Source organism: Zingiber officinale, chromosome 2A (genome assembly GCF_018446385.1).
Source record: "Zingiber officinale cultivar Zhangliang chromosome 2A, Zo_v1.1, whole genome shotgun sequence".
Taxonomy (NCBI): Eukaryota; Viridiplantae; Streptophyta; class Magnoliopsida; order Zingiberales; family Zingiberaceae; genus Zingiber; species Zingiber officinale.
Window position 1 is genome coordinate 37,729,748 of NC_055988.1, and position 16,552 is coordinate 37,746,299.

The window sequence follows — 16,552 nt, forward strand, 5'->3', positions numbered from 1 at the left end:
GCTCGCCTTTTAAGACTTTACTTCTTGGCACACCCAATCATTGTTCTGACCAATAACACCATGGGGAAGGCTCTTACTAACATGGAGATAGTTGGTCGTCTTATCAAATGGGCAACTGAGTTGGGAGAATATAATATATAATATCAACCCCGAACTACAATTAACGTTCAAGCCCTGGAAGATTTTCTGATGGAGGTCCATCAGCCTAACTCTAAAGAAATCTGAAAGGTCTACGTACATGGGTTGTCCACTCAGCAGGGAAGCAGAGTAGGGACACTTCTGATATCCCCTCAGGAAGATATCATGCAACTGGCCGTTAGGCTAAATTTCAGAGCCACCAATAATGAGACGGAGGATGAGGCACTATTGACAGGATTGCAGGCATCTCGGCACGTCGGAGTCGCCCGGGTGGTCATTTATTCAGATTCTTAGTTGGTAGCTTAGCAAATAGTGGACAACTTTGAGGTTAACAGTGAGAAGCTACAGTTATATAGAGAAACATATGAGAGAATGAAGGAGGGTTTCAAAGAAGTCACAGTGACTAAGATTCTCCGGACAGATAACCAAAGGGCTGATGAACTAGTTAAAATGACCAGCTCTTTGACCACTTGGGTATTGGATAGGTCAATATCTCAAAGCTTCTTGATAGCCCAGATTGACTTACAGAACAATATGGATGAGTCAATTGACTAGAGAGCGCCAATGATCATCTATCTTCAACGAGACCTGCCGAGGCGGAAGAAGCCAGATCCATCAGAAAAAGAGCGCATGCGTATATACTGATTGTGGACCAATTGTACAAATGGGCATTCTCTCGGCCACTGCTTAAATGCTTGGGTCAAGATGAGGCAGAATATGCGTTGCAAGAGGTTTATCAAGGATGCTGCGGTAACCACGCAGGAGGAAGGACGTTGGCTCGTAAGATAATCCTGGCCGGGTATTTTTGGCCCACCTTGCAAGGAGATGCTCAGCAGCTAGTAACCACTTGCTTCTCTTGTCAAAAACATCAAAACCTGACCCATAGGCCAACCGAGATTTTGAGAAACTCAACAGTTTCTTACCCCTTCGACCAATGGGGCATGGGCATAGTGGAGCCTTTTCCTATGGCTCCCGGGCAGAAGTGACTTCTGCTGGTGGCAGTGGATTACTTCTCTAAATTGGTGGAGGCAGAAACCCTGTCTAGGGTAATGGAAGGAGCCGTCATCTAGTTCTTATGGAAGAATATCTTATGTCGATTCGGAATCCCTCACAAGTTGGTCTCAGACATGGTCGACAATTCCAAGAGCGCAAGATTCAGGAATGGTGCCAAGGATTGACATCACTCAGGCTTTCACTTCTGTAACCTACCTGCAAAGCAATGGGCAGACTGAGGTTACAAACAGAGAGATAGTTCACGTGCTAAAGGTCAAGCTGGACCATGTAGGAGGCGATGAAGAGCTCTCCAACATTCTTTGGGCATATCACACGACTCCACGAGAGAGCACGGGACTTACCCCAACCATATTAATCACAAAATTTGTCAAAATCTTTATCTTTGTTGGCCCCCACTAACCTTTATGGAAAAGGAACCCTTATTGGAGGTTTTGGGGAGGATTGATCTTTTATTTCCCCATATTCCCTTTCAACTTGTGGTGGAGGTTCAACTTGTTTATCTAGTGATGGTGTGATCAATCATTGAGGTAAAGATACTTGTGGCCTATGGGCACATTCTGGAGTAATAGAACTAAGTTTTTGTGGTCTTCCATTGTTCTCCTCCTCAATTCTATACAAGTTATTCTCTAGAAGTTTTTCATGGTTCTTGCCACTTCTCAACTTAATATCATTACAATATTCACTAGACCTTATCTGTGTAGGAGAGAGGTCATGCTTGAACCATTTTGAAACTATGCTATCAATACTTGTCTCTAACTGTCTAAACCTCTCATTCTATGACTTGTGATTTTTCAAAATCTTGGAAGGTTGAACTGCATTTTATTTGATAGACTCTTTTAACTTCATAGCTTGCACTTCTGATGTTCTCAGGAAAAATTTCATCCAACCTCTATCTGACCATTCTTAGAGATTCAATGTTACTTGATCAATTAATGTATATGTTTCATCTACACTTTTGTTCATAAAAGAACCTTCAACTAATGAATCTAATAAACTCTTATCTGAGAAAGAAATTTCCCTATAAAATATGTGCAGAGTTAGTCATTTTTCCAAGCCATGATGAGGGCACTGTCTTTGTAAACTCTTAAATCTATCACATGTTTCAAATAATGATTCTCCATCTGCCTGAGCAAAATTTGTGATGCAATTTCTCATGTAAACCGTTCTACCTGGAGGGGAAAAGTGATTCAGAAATTGTTGATCCAATTATTCCCAACTCGTGATGCTTTGAGGATAGAGAAAATTAAACCAAGTCTTTGCCCTATCTTTGATACTGAAAGGAAATGTCATCAATTGAACTGCATCCATTGAGACACCCTCACAGTTCACCATATCGCAAAGCTCTAGGAATTCTTCAAGGTGGAAGTATGGATTTTTCGATATTTCTTCCCCAAATTTGTGACCTTATATCATGGTGATTATTTCTAGGTCTAGTTGAAATTTTTTTGCCTCGATATGATGTTGCACAATCAGAGATAAAAATCTTACAAAAATGAGTACAGAGAATTCTCTTAAGGATTTGCTTAACATATTAGTGCTCACAGTATCTAAAAAAAATTATGAGGAAACATAGAAATATAGAATTAAAGACAAGAAATAAAATGTTTAATGGAAAACAAGAAAGTAAATACAACAATTTTGAAAAAAAAAACTAAACTATAAACTAATAACAAAAAAAAGTAGATGCAGAAATAAAAACAAATAAGAAAAAAAAAACTATTAACAAGTCTAGAATAACTCATATACTAATAAGCTAATATTAATCGAAAATAATCTCTAGTAACGGTGTCAAAAACTTATTATGAACCGCAAGTGCACGATTACGTTGTCAGTAATACAAAAAATATCGAACCTACAGGGAATGTTGATTAAGCACTAGTTGACTTCACATAGTAAGATATCTAGACAATTGAACGTTTGGTTGGAAGAGAGAGATTGAGAGAAAGATTAAGGAGAATGAGAGAGAGAAGGAATAAGAGGTGATCTAAACAGGGGATGGATGATAGATCCTAAGATTTTGATTTCATTATGATACTAGTTAATGTCCCTATGTATTGTTCATATCCTTAACTCCATACTTACACTTGTGTAGGGCTTCTAACTAAAGTCTGACACAATTTTGCAAAAGTCGCACTGGAGAGTCTACCTAAGTTCTAACGTTATTAAATAACGAAGCAATTCTAGAAAGTCTGATTAAAGAGTTACCCTCTGTCACAGGCCCCTAGGTCATACAATCGCTAGAGTTATCTAACGTACTTCCTAACGGTAGCACTAGAGTATCCACTGCAATTAAAATACTCTAACAAGGATTAGTCTCTATGTTAAGATCTTTTGACTTTAGAAAGTAGGTAAATATCGATATCCTCTGTCACTAAAGGCATAAGATATCCGGTTGAATAGGTATCCTCTGCCACTAAGGATCCCCTAATTATCTAGTCTAGTAGCAACCTTAATATAGAGACAAATCCCTCACATCTACATGAATTGACCTCACACATATTTCGTCAAACACATACAAGGCACAACATACATAGAACATGATATAAGCACATCATTATATAGGAAAATGTTTAAATACATAGTTCATACATCACAACACATTACAACTACATCCTACATCTGGAGAATCTACTCTATTACAAGGGAGATACAATCCAAAGATGAAGAAAGAAACAAACAACTCAATACATGGAGATAGAAAGAAGAGATGCTTATCTTTAAAGCGTAGCGTCCTTGGAAGCGTTCCCTTGCTCTAGAGATGGACGGATCAGTGAAGAAGATGGAAGATCTAGGGTTCCCCCAAGGGGGTGAACCCTTCTCCAAGGAATGGGGGTGAGCCCCAAGCCAAAGATCCCTAAAAAAAGGGAGAAAAATTCTTTAAATAGGGCAGGGCACAGGCCTGGCACGGACCGTGTCTCGACAGTGTGGCATCCACACAACCGGTGTCTTCTCAACCTTGGCTAAGGTCACATGGTCGTTTGGATCTACATGACCGTGTCTTGTTTGCTCTTGGATGAGTGGCACAGCCATATGGAATCACATGGCCATGCCTTTCTCTTTCTCTGGTTGGGCCACACGGTTGTGGTCTGCTTCGGCTCTGGAAAGTCCACACAGTCGTGTGGATTCACACGACCATAGTCTTCTTCTCTTTAATGTGTGGTATGGTCATGTGAGTTCACACGGCTGAAAATTGCTTTGCCACGGGCAAGACCACACGGTCGTGTGGTTCCACACGACCTGAGCTTGATCTTCTCTAATTACTTCAATGTGCGTCTTTTGCTTCGTTTTCACTCCAAATCATGTTCTATCAATCAAAACAAGCAAAGAGCAAATCTCCGAACAAAAGAAGTGGAAATATAACATCATCATGATATAGGGTGTAATAAACATAAACTATGCTCATGAAATATAAGTAGATGTACATCAAAATAGACATAAAAGTGTACATAATCTACGCACATCAAAAAACATCAAGTATGACTTACACCTAAAAAAAAAATACTTAAACATACCCTGGCAAGAATAAACATGATGCAAATGTGGTGACCATCTGTTAAGCACATTCATTTGGTCTATAAACATGAATCGTTGGGAGGTACCTCCTAGGGAAGCTTACATCTGCCTAGCCAAAGTAATCATACGTTACATTATCAGTCAGATTTAGAAGGGATTTAGAAGGGCCCTCTGCAGAGATCATACCGAGACATCCATCCCATAATGTCACCACTTATGTGCATAATATTCTAGTTATCTTTATAGGAGATACATAACTCAATCTTATCATACCATACAAGGAAACATGCGTAGTTCATACCACTTGGAAATCTAAAGGAATTATTGAAAAGAACAACTACATCATCCACATCAAATTCTAGTCTACTAATCCTGTCCCCAAAACTTGAGTTACCGAAAACAAAGAACACAACTTCAACCATAGAAACTTGCCTTCCCATATTCATTCCAATAAGAAAAGGAATCCTATATTGCTATAAGAAACATGTACGCACCAAAACCCAATTCCCCCTTCCGTTTTGTTCAACAATCTGAAATTGTCACAAGGAGTAAGAACACACACATACAACTGACGCAACACTACTAACCATCCAAAAATTGAAACCCACATATGGAGCAAAACCCAGCACAACAAGCACATCAACTCCAATTGTCCAGCAAGCTGAAGCCAACTCAGAGAACATAACGCATCACACTCCAAACATCAATCCCAATCGGTCCAGCAAATTGAAACCACCCTCAAAGAACAAAACACATCACAACCAAAACCTCAACTCCCAATCTGTCCCGAAATCCATAGCGAACTTGCGGAACAAAATCCCACAACAAATCTGAATCCCTACCTTCCTAAATCTGATCAATAAACAAAGAAAGGAACCTTCATGAAGGCAGTGCAAGAAAGCAAAGCAAACATCGGACTACAACAACCAAAACTGTTTCAATAGAACAAAACGCATTACTAGAAAACCCTGTAATCATCGAAACCGAACAACCTCTCCCAAAACTGCAACAGAAAGAAGAGAAACACGTGATAGAAAAACCTTACTGGAAAAATACACATTGGAAATCTACTTGCCTTGTCGTTGGAAGCTCTCTCCCCTAGAGGAATCTGTGCCGCCGTCGACGCTCTCCCCACAAAAATCGCCCGTCGACAGCTCTCGCCCTCCCCCTCCGATCGTCGCTCCCCCCTTCCCTTCCCGTTTTCCCATCACTAGGTCATTATCCCCTTCCCCATGAAATGGGGCTCCATGTATCCTTAGTAATCCCGTACTCTAATTTGGCCTGGAAACTTAGTATAGGTATTAACTAAGCGCTCTACTCATAATTCTAGAACCTTAGATAAAATTTACATAAACTCTATTTAAATTATCATCATTCTTTCTTTCTGTTTTTTTTTTCTTTTAAATCTTATGTTCCTTTCATCCTCAATTTACACTTGTCTTTGATAACAACAAGCTAATCTTAAAAAACTAATTCCCAATTTAAACAGTTGAAGTATGTTAGATATTACAGTTAAGATTAACATATGAGAAAATACATGTATATAAAAATGATTATATATTATTTTGAGATAAACACGAGAATAAAGATACATGTCTAGTGTATAAGGAGCTCAGATACAAGTATATTGAGATGAATAAAAAGTAGAATGCTCGAAAAATTCTTCAATATTTTCCTTTGAAGCTTAGACTTAACCGGTTGTTTATTATGAAACATTCAACAAAAGATATGAGATGAAATAAAGAAAAGTAGTTGAAACCGATGGTGTATTAAGGCACCCAGCAGATAGTGAATCATAGAAAGAATTTGACATATCATGTGAAATATTTACTAGTGATACACAAAATATTCACTTAGGGTTGGCTAGTAACGGTTTTAATCCATTTGGAAACATGCCAAATTCTTATAGTATGTGTCATGTTATACTCATAAATTATAATTTGCCGCCATGGAAATGATGATGTTGTCATACTTTATTATGTCTCTTTTAATTCCTGGGCCTAAATTACCAAGGAAAAAGATAGATGTATACTTACGACCTTTGATCAACGAACTGCAGGTATTATGGGATGATGGGGTGGAAGCATATGATACATCGACTGAACAAATATTTCAATTATATGCTGCTATGATGTGGACCATTCATGACTTTCCAATATATGGATGGAATACAAAGGCTTATAAAGCATGTCCAGTATATAAAGCTAAAACTAAGGTGGCAGTTGGTTCTCTCCTAGGAATCGGAATGGGAATGGATATCATAGTATTATGGAATGAGAATAAGTATGAGATTGGGAATCATTCTTAAAAATAATGTTTGGTTAGTATAATATTTTCAATCGAAATGAACCTAAATTTCCTCTTTTATCCTTAGAGGAAAATAAGAGAAAAATTAGATGGAAGATAAAGTTGAATGTGAGCGAAACGTATGATGAGAGAGAAAGTGTGATGAGAGAGAATGTGTGATGGAAAAAATGAAGAGAAAGAAAGTATGATGAGAGAAAATGAAGAGAGAGAGCGTGATAGGGGAGAATGAGAAGAGAAAAAATATGATGAGAGAAAGTATGTTGAGAGAGAAAAAGTGAAGGGAAAAAATAAAGAGAGAGAAAGTGTGATGAGAGAAAATGAGAGATTGAGGAGAGAAAGTATGATGAGAAAATGTGATGAGAGAGAAAATATGATGGGAAAAAATGAAAAGAGAGAAAGTGGGATGAGAGAAAATGAGGAGAGAGAGAGTGTGTGATGGTAGAGAACAAAGAGAGAGAAAGTATGATCAGAGAAAATATGGAGAAAGAGCATGGTAAGAGAGATTGAGGAAAGAGAAAGTGTGATGAGAGATAAAGTATGATGAAAAAATGAGGAGAGCTTGAAGAGAGAGAAAATAATGAGAGAGAGTGTGTGATGAGAGAGAATACAGAGATAAAATGGTAAAGAATGTGTGATGAGAGAGAATGATGAGAGAGAATGAGGAGAGAGAGTGTGATGGAAGAGAATGAAGAGAGAGAAAAAGTATAATAAGATAAAATATAGAGAGAGTATGGTAAGAGAGATTGAGGAGAGAGAAAGAATGATGAGAGAGAAAGCATGATGAAAAAATGAGGAGAGAATGAAGAGAGAGAACATAATGAGAGAGTGTATGTGATGAAAGAGAATACAGAGAGAAAATGATAGAGAATATGTGATGAGAGAGAATGATAATAAAGAAAGTATGTTAAGAGAGAAAATGTAATGATAGAGTGAGGAGAGAGAAGGTATGATGAGAGAATACAAAGAGAGAGTGAAATGAAAGAAAAATTGAACAAATATACTAAAGGTATTTTCATCCAAAACTTAATTCTTATTCTCATTCCATCAAAACCCAAGGGAGGGAATGAGTTTTATCCATACCCAAATTTTTTGGTTTCATTCCAAAATCTTGATTCCATTCTCATCAACCAAACACAAGGTTTGGGAACGAATCCATTTCCTCATTCCCAAACCTCTAAACCAAACGCCACCTAAATCTCAAAGATTATGGAGTAAAATATGTCTACACATGCCACCGTCGATTCTTGAATGTGCAGCACCCATGACGCAGAAATGAGATTTTCAATGGAAAGGTTGAACAAGAAGAACCACCACGATGATTTAGTAGTTATGAGATTTTAGCATAGTTAGATGCATTACCACAGGTGACATTCAGTAAACATCCAACATTAAATAAAAAAGCAGCAGCAGTCTTTGGATGATACTAATTGGGTAAAGAAGTATATATATTTTTTGAGTTAAATTATTGGTCAGATTTAATATTGAGACACAATTTAAATGTGATGCATATTGAAAAAAAACATATGTAACATTTTGGCTGTCACATTATTTAATATAGATGAAAAGTCAAAAGATACATTTAAAGAAAAGTTAGACTTGTAGGATATGAGAATTAGAAGTGAATTGCATTAAAGAAAGTTTGAAGACAAATTTAGTAAGCCATATGCAAGTTACGCATTGCCATTGGAAGAAAGGCATGGATTTTTCAATTTTTAAAATCTGTGAAGTTTCTTGATGGATATGCTGCTAATATATCTAGAAATGTGAATATAGCTGATGGAAAGTTACATGGACTACAATCATAAGATCGTCATGTCTTGTTGCAAAGAATACTTCCAGTGGCTAAACGGAAACTCTTCCCAAAAGATATATGCAACACACTAATTGAGTTATGTGATTTTTCTAAAATTATAACTACAAGATCTTTGCACATAGTGGACTTATGTAAAATTGAGGAGGGAATAATCTTCATATTGTGTAAGATGGAACGCATATTTACTATAGTATATTTTGACATTATGGTTCATTTGGCAGTTCATTTACCCCATGAAATCATGTTAGTTGGACTTGTTTTGTCACGATGGATGTATCCCTTTAAACGATATTTGAGCAGACTAAAAATATATGTTCATAATAAAGAAAGAACTGAAGGATCTATTGTAGAGGGGTATATTGTAAATGAGACATTGACTTTTAGTTCTTTATATGTGGGTCAAATTGAGATAAGATTTTGTTGGTGCAATCAACCTCTAAGGTTTTAATGTCCGACAAATATGTTTAAGTAAGTTTAATGAAGCTTGATCATGGGAAGTCCTAGTCGTGGCTAGGCAAGGGTGGGAAGTCAGAGAGACTAGTCCTAACTACGGCTAGGCAAGGGAAGTCCTAGTTGTAGGCTAGGCAAGGAAAATCTCGATATATCGTGGAAGCAGGTGCATTAAATAAGTCTGGAGGACCTGATTCCTGGGTAGCCGAATATTGAGGCAAGGGAAATCTCGGTAGATTGTGGAAGCCAGGTGAATAGGTCTGGAGGACCTGGTCCCTGGATAGTCGAATACTAAGTCTTGGTGAGTGAAGCCAAATGGAGAAAACCCAAGGGGTGTAACCTTAGGTTCTGGTAAGTGAAGCTAGATGGTGAAAATCCTAAGGAGAGATAACCTTAGGTAGTGAGAAGTCTTGGAGAAGTAAAATCCAAGCAAGGTTGATCGGACGCGCGGTCGATCGGACCAACAGATCTTGGTGATTCTAAGTTTAGTTTTACCATAGTATTCTGTATTACTATTATTGCTGCTGGCTAATATAGTATTGCAGAAAAGGTCTTAGTGGATCAGGTGATTAGACTGTAATGCCCGCCCCTCCTGCTAGTAGGGCGGGGTTACTTTACTACTTGTAGAAACATACATGCATATTAATATTTCTTTCTAAAGTAAAACAACGGAAGTATCATGAAGTCATGCGGAACATTAACATAAATAAACTTAGTTCATGTCAACATAAAAAAAAATAACATAAGCAGGTCTTTTATTTGTCTTAGCCGAGCCACCACCACACACATCTCTTGCCTCTCCTGCGCCTCTCCTAGTTCATCCATTCTTTGCCTTTATCTGCGGTACAAGGAAAGTAAACCATAAGCACACAGGCTTAGTAAGATCCTTTCCTACTCACAAAAAATCATATATCATAGCATAATCACATAAGCATATAACAATGGAAACATAATCATCTAACATCATATTGTGAAAACATAGCATCATAACATATCATCTCATAAAGAACATCATGCTATATCATATCATAAATCATAAGAGCATCATGTCATACAAATCATAAAGGCATAGCATATCATAAAGGAAATATCATGATGTATCATATCATCAATAAAAAAAACATCATGTCATATAAATTATAAAAGCATATCATATCATAAATCATAAGAGCATCATATCATATAAATCATAAGGGCATAACATAACATATCATAAATCAAATCAAGCAAGATGTCTTTTAAAACATGTGTCATGTCATATGCAAGATGTCTTTAAACATATCATATAGTACTTGAACATAATATCATCATGAGGGTCCGGCTTGTACCACATACATACATAAATGCGCGCAATCCCTAGGATAGGGTAGCTAGCCCCGAACCTACTAGGGAACTAGGTCCGTACTATGACCGTCGACCTAGGGGCGTACTAAGGAGCTCATCCCTTTTTACTAGACCCGTTCATAGTCCGTCGGCCTAGGGGCGCTTATAGAGCCCACCCTAGGTACAAGCCATACAAAGTAAAATAGCATATCATGGTTCATGTCATAACATAACATATCATATCTTGTAACATCATGAAGAGTGCTCTCAGCCCCCAAGGGGAAGCAACTCTTAGGCCTTCACTTGTCATATCATAGAGAATGCTCTTAATCCCAACAAATAGGGAAGCAACTCTTAGGCCTTTACTTATCATATCATAAAGCATGCATACTTGGGCACATAGCACATCATAAGAGACATTATCATGCATGGATCATAAGCATACATAAATGAGCATATTACTTGTCATATCATAAAGCATACATACTTGAGCATATAGCACATCATAAAAGACATTATCATGCTTGGTTCATAGGTATAAATGAACACATCACCTATCATAGAAAAACATAATCATGCATGGAATCATTAAATAGCATCTCTTAAATCATAACGTAGCATGTGAGGCACATCTAGGCTTCTAATCCCATCATGGCTGAAAGTTCAAGAGTATGAACTTAAACTCTAAACAACATACAAGCATAAGAATCTCATGTTAACTTCATATCATATCATAAGGAAAGTCATAAGTATGTTAATCCAATTTTTAAGCTTTCCTAGGTCTTGATCCTTATCATGGCCGAAAGTTCATGAAGTAGGAAAATAAACTCTAAACAACATACAAACATAAATATCAAGCTAACTTCATATCATATCATAAGGAAATTCATAAGCATGTTAATCCAATTTTTAAGCTTTCCTAGGTCTTGATCCTTATCATGGCCGAAAGTTCATGAAGTGGGAAAATAAACTCTAAACAACATACAAGCATAAATATCAAGCTAACTTCATATTATATCATAAGGGAATTCATGAGCATGCTAGATTTAATTTTAAGCTTCCTTGGACCCTAAATTTGATTATGGCCAAAAGTTCATGAAGAAGAAAATCAAGCTCTAAACAACATACAAGCATGAATATCTAGCTAACTTCATATCATATCATAAGGGGATTCATGAGCATGCTAGGTTTAATTTTGAAGCTTCCTTGGACCCTAAAAATTGATCATGGCCGAAACCCTAATTCCCTAAGGTGGTATGTATTTAGGTTCCAAAAAATCATACAAGTGTGAAAAATACTAAGTACTCTTCATAACATATTAATAAGCAAGTCATGATCATGGTAGACTAAATTTTTAACCACTCTTAGTCAATTTCTCTATCATGGCCGAACACTTCATGAGCATAGATTTAGGTTTAAAGCAACATACAAGCATAAAAAACCAAACTAATCTCTTATCATAGGGTACATATCATAAAGACATAGTGAGCATATTTAGTTTCGGTCTTAAGCCTTTCTAATCTTTTATTCACACTTGGCCAAAAGTTCAAGAGCATGGTTCTAAGTTTTAGGTAAGCATACAAGCATAAGAAACATTCACTAACTCCTATACTAGGGTACATATCATAAGAACATAGTGAGCATGCTTAGTTGGTCTTAAACTTTATCTAAAACCTTTGTTCAAGTTTTTTGGCCGAAATTTCCAAAAAGTGATCCTAGGTTTTTTGAGCATTCTAACCTTATGGAAAACACGTAAACAACTTGTACCACAGGTGAGGGGATACTTACAACTTGTTGCTTGTTTTTCCTAAGGAAGATGGTACCCTTGTGAAGAGGAAGAAGAAACTTCTCTTCTTAGTTTTCTCCTTTCTTCTCTTGCTTGTAAGGAGTAGATCTTGAGGACTCCTTCTTGTGAATTTGTTTTTCTTAGCAAGAAGAAACTTAGCTTGGATTTTCGAAGATGAGAGAGGAAGAGGTTTAGGTCTCGGTGGAGAAGGAAGAAGGAGAAGGAAGGAGGAGGAAGAAGAAGAAGGAAGAATTAACCAACTTTCTTTCCCTTTTCTTCTCTTATTCCTATTTATTCCCAATGAGAATGAACATGTCCTCATTCATCCCCTTAACTCCTCTATCTCCTCACTCTCTAAATTCCCACGAAAAATAGAGAAGAAGGAAGAAAGACAACTTGTCTTTTGCTTGCTTCTTTTCTTAACCAAGAGGAAGAGGAGGAAAGCTACTTGCTTTTCTCTTGTTCCTTTACTTAATTATATTCTTACTTTTAACTACTATTTCCATTATTTTCTATTCATATATTATTCATTACTCTAGTGACTACCATACACCAATTTAACTCTATCATTTGTGGGAGGTTCAAGGTTCAAACCTTAACCTCTCTTTCTTTTTATTTCATTTTGGTTTCTAGTTCCATTTCTCTTCTTTTTTTTTTCTTTTATTCTAAAAGAAAAATACCCATAGGTATAGCTTATCATTTTATGGGTGTTACAGTACCCCATACCTCATAGAAAGTTCATTCTCGAACTTAAAATAGCTCCGGATACTTCCGTTTAATATTGTCTTCTCGTTCCCAAGTGGCTTCTTCGAACCGTTGATTTTGCCACATGACCTTTACTAGGGGTACTTCTTTATGTTGGTGCGGCTAGCACTAACGATTTAACCTAGGTTTTGATGAATGACAAATAGGTTAAGTTAGTCTTGTTGTTGTCTGACACTTTGATCGAGTGTGCAGGAGAAGTCCAGCTAGGTCGACGGGCTGACCGGATAGCTGGCGAGAAGTCCAAGCGGGTTGACGGGCTGACCGGACGCTTGGCGAGAAGTCCAGCTAGGTCGACGGGCTGACCGGATAGCTGGCGAGAAGTCCAAGCGGGTCGACGGGCTGACCGGACGCTTGGCGAGAAGTCCAGACGGGTCGACGGGCTGACCGGACGTCTGGCAGGTAAGTGAGGTAAGTCACTGGAGGGGAGTGACTGTGAGGACGCGTTCCCGGGAAGGGGACATTAGGCGTCGATCCGGCTTAGATCCATTTCGGATGTCTAAGTCGAGATCGTCACTAGATTCCGGTCTCGGAAAGACGGAATCTAAGTCATACTCTTTTTTTTATCTGTTGAACTTTAACTGTGCTGACAATCTGTGTTACAGGATATACACTTGCCTCGGACTAACTTTGTTTTGCAGGAAAAAGGAGGTTTCTGGAACAAGGTGGTCCGGGCGCCCGGAGGTCCGGGCGCCCGGAAGGGATCCGGGCGCCCGGAAGGCAAATTCTATCCAGCCGAGTCGTCGCCACGTGGAGCATCATGGTTTGTGCAGCTACGTCACATTCCAGGCGCCCGGAAGGGATCCAGGCGCCTGGAACAGCATATAAAAGAAGCCCCAGACAGGAGCTTCAGTATCAATCAAGCTGAGAATTCTTCTACTGCTGGTCTTGCTGCTCAACGTTCAGTGCGACGCCAACAAAGCTCCGACACTACGCTCCATTCTTTTCCCTTCTTGTCGGTATTTTGTTTTTAGTTTTCATTAGCATTCACTGTACGGTTCTTTTGTAATCATTATTTCGAATTGCTAGTGATTGCCCAATGAAAGTGGTCAAGGACCACGGGCCTTCGAGTAGGAGTCGTCACAGGCTCCGAACGAAGTAAAACAACTGTGTCTATTTTACTTTTCCGCTGCGCTTATACTCTTGTTTTTTGAATCGATATTCACCCCCCCTCTATCGAATCTAACGGTCCTACAAGTGGTATCAGAGCAGGTACCGCTCTGATTTGGTGCAACCACCAATCAGACAGGGGGTGAATTTTTTTAAAATTAACTTTAAAACTATTATTTTGTTAACTCAATATTTCTCTAATCAATTTAAATTAGTGCAATACGAATCTAGATTCCTTTCTATTTTTTTCTTCCCGCACTACTAATCCAAGACCAAGTCTTGGGTTTTTTTTGGTTATTTACCTGTGCACAGAATGTCCCAACAAGAAGGATTCAGCACAGTGCGACCTCCACTCTTCAACGGGGACGACTTCCCTTACTGGAAGAAGCGCATGGAGGTCTACCTCAAAACAGACTTCGACCAGTGGATGAGCATCACGAGACCCTACAAAATTCCAGTGGACAACGCCGGGAATCTAGTGGATCCTGAAGACTGGACAGCAGATCTCAAGACAAAAGCATCAACAGAAAATAAGGCGATCAACACTCTACAATGCGGATTGACAAGAGAAGAACTGAACAGAGTCGGTCCACACAAAAACGCTAAAGAGCTATGGGACAAGTTGATCGAGCTGCACGAGGGAACGAGCGACGCCAAGGTAACAAAATGAGACCTTCTCTTAAATAAAATTTTTAATATAAAAATGCAGGAAGGTGAAACGGCGAATCAACTACACGCGAGGATCAAGGACATCCTCAACGGGCTCCATGCGATAGGCCACCAGATGGAGAACAGAGACTTAATAAGGTACGCATTAAACGCCTTTCCACGTAATAGTTTGTGGGCATCAATAGTGGATGCCTACAAAATTTCTAAGGATCTTTCTAACTTAAAATTAGATGAGCTTTTCTATGAATTAGAATTACACGAACAAACTAATGCTGGAGCCGAGAAAGGTATAGCTCTATTTGCAGGGTCCTCCAAAGAAAAGAAAAGCAAGCCTGAATTTGAAGAAGAATCTGACCAAGACTCCGAAAACGAAGAACACCTGGTGAACTTGGTAAGAAAAATGTTCACCAGGAGAAAGAGGAGCTTCAGCAAAAAGGATCTTCAAAAGATCAGCTCTCCCGCACAACAAAAGAACGTGACTTGCTACGGCTGCAACAAAAAGGGACATTAATAGAACGAATGCCCAAAACTAAAGTTCGACAAACCAAAGCCAACAAAAAGGAAAGCACTCAAAGCAACGTGGGACGACTCCTCGGACGAATCAGAGGAAGAAGAGCAGAAACATCAGAGCCACCTCGCACTGATGGCCCGCGAAGCCGAAACTGAAAATGAGTCGGAAGATGAAGACGGGTCTGAACCCGAAACAAGCCACGAGTCCGTACTCGTTTCCGAAGGCTCGAATGAGGTATATTTTAATTTAAACAAAAAGTTTTTTAGAATCATTTCTTGTTTAAATAGTAAATTAACCAAAGTAGAAAATGAAAACAAATTACTTCTTGAGGAAAATCAAAACCTCAAGGAACAATTAAAAAATTCAAATCCAACTCAAGATCTAACACTTGAGGAGGAGAATTTATCATTAAAAAATGAAATAGACAATTTAAAGGAGATGTTAGAAAAATTCACAACAAGATCAAAAAATTTAGACTTAATCCTAAATAATCAAAAAGTATGTTATAATAAAATCGGACTAGGATATAAGTCGAATTCAAATAAAACCTTCAAATCATTAATAACCCAATACAAGTCAACCAATCTAGCTTGGGTTCTAAAAGCGTGTCTAACCACGCAAGTAGGACTTAATCAATATTATATACCTAAAGAAAAAATACATTATATAAAATTAAATAAACCAAACCAAAATCCAAAATACAAACCTAAATCAAATTCAAAATCTAAACAGTTTAAAAAAACAACAAAATTATCACCAAGTTAACTATAACTATAAAAAGAATCGACACAAGCCTAAAATCAAAACTTAAATTAAATGGCCAATAATTCAGGGGGAGGCTCCAGAATAGCTGGCACCTCCAAAACTAACTTACCCAACAGGGTAACCCAAAACTAACAAACCCGGCAGGGCAATTAGAATTAGAGATCAAGCTTAACTTGAATCATGGTATTGGTGAAATTTTTGGATGATAGTACGTTAGGGAAACTTGGGCATCGCATGTCTAGAAAGATATGGTTTCGATCTAGTGCATTTGGCCAAGTGGAACTGACCGAAGCTACCCTTAAACGAATCCTAACCAGTTAGACCAAGATTTAGTACTAAGTTCCGTGGATAGGACTATTCGGAAAACCTCGAAAGGTTGGTTACTTCTAAT

General features: G+C 38.1%; 1 non-coding gene across 1 annotated transcript; it reads left to right on the forward strand.

Annotated features, from left to right (window-relative positions):
• The first annotated feature begins 2,203 nt into the window (after positions 1–2,203).
• On the forward strand, positions 2,204–2,309 carry LOC122044617. The gene has a single exon (XR_006129648.1). It is a non-coding gene; the product is annotated as a small nucleolar RNA R71 (small nucleolar RNA).
• The last annotated feature ends 14,243 nt before the right edge of the window (positions 2,310–16,552 follow it).